Source organism: Frankliniella occidentalis, unplaced genomic scaffold, assembly GCF_000697945.3.
Source record: "Frankliniella occidentalis isolate FOCC.00 unplaced genomic scaffold, Focc_3.1 Scaffold199, whole genome shotgun sequence".
NCBI lineage: Eukaryota > Metazoa > Arthropoda > Insecta > Thysanoptera > Thripidae > Frankliniella > Frankliniella occidentalis.
The window spans coordinates 205,536-208,622 of NW_026267325.1; the positions used below are offsets into that span (position 1 = coordinate 205,536).

The 3,087-nt window shown below is 45.9% G+C and overlaps 1 long non-coding RNA gene across 1 annotated transcript in view; it reads right to left on the reverse strand.

Moving 5' to 3' along the window:
- LOC127750498 (uncharacterized) overlaps positions 1–496 on the reverse strand; it is a 6,820-nt gene extending 6,324 nt beyond the window's left edge. Inside the window, exon 1 of the long non-coding RNA XR_008011713.1 lies at positions 201–496. This is a non-coding gene — a long non-coding RNA (uncharacterized LOC127750498). The remainder of the gene's footprint in view (positions 1–200) is intronic.
- Positions 497–3,087: the final 2,591 nt, after the last annotated feature.

The following is a 3,087-nucleotide window of genomic DNA, read 5'->3' on the forward strand; positions in this document are numbered from 1 at the left end:
TTCGGTACAGTTTTGTTCTATATTTTTTATGTCTTCTGTAAAGTTAATGCACTTCGCTCAGCTACCCCGTGCACAATGTTAACGCACGGGGCCCTACGTAATAGAGCAGTAGCTGACAACAAAACACGTCGCAGGCGCTATCATTGTTATCATTTATGTATTGAAACGTTATTTCATTGAGGGGAGACCTAAACTCTCACCACGTCTGCAGGATCACAATCCCGTACAGCATCAGTTGGAAACCCATGAGTTTCTGCCACGCATCGCCCGATTACGATGAACTGCAATACCAGACAAAGATGATACGAATAAGAAGAGGTCCAAACAAAAGCACAGTTTGATCACATTTTTAGACTCACTTCATTATCACGACCGCATGGAGACAAGCCCTCCCTGCGCCCGGGACACCGCGCAAGACAGCACGCACGCTGACAGCTCACAGACTGCGAAAGCGACTTCCCCACCCTGCTTCCCCCTCGCCTGACCGAAATTTTTATACCGAAAGAGACACGGACGGAATGGGGGCACATGGCGCCATCAGAGCAGAATTTAAACACTGTCGGCAACACATTTTAGCATCCATGTTGCGAAATTTCGTATGTGGTTACACAAATTTGTTGCGGGTGCAAGACTTTGTATAAAATTATAAGAAATAACATCAGGTTTACGATAAAGAGCAACAATGTTACAAATATTTGGTTCAGTTACAAAACTTTGTAACGGTTACAAAAACCTGCATCCACATTATAACAGTTTGTACTGCAGTTATAATTTTTTGTAACAATTACAAAATTTTGTCACAGCATTACAAATTTTTGCTACGGCATCCAAGGTTACAAAATTTTGTTCCAAAATTGATATTAGAACTTGTAACTTTTTTTAGAGTGATAGCAATAATCTTGGATCTTGCGATAGTGATGATTTGAAGCGAACGAAAGTGTGCACTTAGATCATCTATTAGACGTCTATTAGACGTCTTTGCTAGACGTCTATTTGACCATCTTCGAGCTATACGTAGACATCTTAAAGACGTCTATTAGTCGTCTATTTTCTCTGTGGGATTAGACCAATGTAAGCGAAGTATTTTTTCACGGGATATAAGCCTTTCACACCTTAACGAGAAATAAGGAGAACCTTATGGGGTATCGTCGCTACCTCATGGTTGCTTAGAAGCAATACGTGGTCAATGAAACAGACTCTTTGACAGACCCTACACAGAGACTAAAAAACCTGAGACTGGACCTGAGACGGACATGAGACTGGACATGAGACCGGACATGACCTCAGTCGTGCGGGGAGGGGGGGGGGGCACCAGGGGCAAAGTCTCATGTCTGAGGCATGTCTCGGACAGAAGTCTCATGTTTCCAGACATAAGGCAGACATGAGACTTCCGGCCTCAGACATGAGACTTAGCCAGTACAATTTTAAAGCCCATAATAAATAATCATCCAAAAACAGACATACGCAAGGTAGAGATTTACTTTTAGGACAATAAAGGCCACTCCGCAACGTAGAACACTAGCAACAATTAGTAGTCTACTGCCACGGTAATCACCGCACGAGCCTGCAACTTTGGAGGCACTGGTTTGTAGTAGAGCCACCATGGAAATATAATCTGCTGCTGCATCAATTAGTGGCGTAACTTTAAAGGGACTATTTGGAACGCCTGCCAACGAGGGCTCTGGGTCTGCGATGGTAAGGTAATAAGAACATTTTTGACTATTGATATTGGCTGAGCGATTAGCGAAGCCTATAGGATATTTCAATGGAGCGCCGCCCGGAACTAAGAAGAACAAAACCGGATACAGAGCGCGGTGGTGGGGGCGGGCGCGCGGAGGAGCGGAGAGCGGGCGGGGAGGCTCCCCTCCACCCGCCGCTTCTCCGCGCGCCCGCCCCCACCACCGCTCTCTGTATCCGGTTTTGTTCTTCTTAGTTCCGGGCAGCGCTCCATTGAAATACCCTATTACTCCGTCTGGTCGAAAAAAACTTTGTCTGTCTGTGTGTCTGCACGTCTGTCTGTCTGTCTGCACGATAACTCGAAAACGAATTAAGCTACCGACCTGGGATTTTCAGGGTCGTTTTGTGTTAAAACAAGCAGGCCCGCCCTTCCGCCAAACGGAATTGCCAGCTCGCTCCGCCGGCAACTCCGTTCGGCAGGGGCCGGGCCTGCTTGGCCTGCCGCCTGCGATGGTCAGGCCTGCGGCCCGACCATTTCTGTCACGCAATTTGCTCAAGAACATAATCAAATGATGTAACGGGCCTTCGGCACGCAAAAACCTGTCGTCTTTAAAATTTGCCCCGTAGACACGATGTAACGGTGAAGCACCGCGACTACAACCCACCCTTCCGCTTAGAAAACGTTTTTTTCGGGGTAGGTTTGGGAGTTTCCTTCCTCTTTTGCGGTTTTTAGGCCTTCTTCTGCAACTAATTGTTCACTACAGCAATTTTTAGATTATTTAAGTCAAAAAATACCCTCCAGCGCCTAAACGGTTTGAGATAGAGCCAAACGGCCGAAATTTTCGACCACAGGGCTCTCCTTTGATGACGCAGGGTAAAAAAAAAACATGACCGTCATGGTCAAATTGAGATTTTGACCATGAAAAATCAGAATTTTAATCATGGACTCTGTCTAGACCATGGTGATCACCCATGCCCATCTCCACAATCATGATACTCTGTACTCGACTGACCATGGCCAGCGACGTAACCATGGACATGTTGGATGTCCACACCATCGTCTACCTTGGCTTGTTCTTGAGATAGTGTCGTTCAGACGTGATTGCAGTGCGCCATCTCTCGGGAGCTCGCGACACTAGCGACCAAAAAAATTGTAAACACGGGCACCGGCGCCGGTCATCAACTTTGTGGTTTTATATGCAGCTGCGTCGGTGCTTCTAAGTGTTTTGAAGTTTTCGTTTTAATTTAAAGTTTTCATTTTACCTTCGAACGCCAGATTGTCGCCAGAATGCCAATAGAACGCCATGGAGTTTTTTTAGAATGTAAGTGACTGTCGTTTTTAACGTTCCTCCTCTTTCCGGCCAAACGACGACTAACTAACCTAAAAACAGATTCAGAAATAAATCAGTA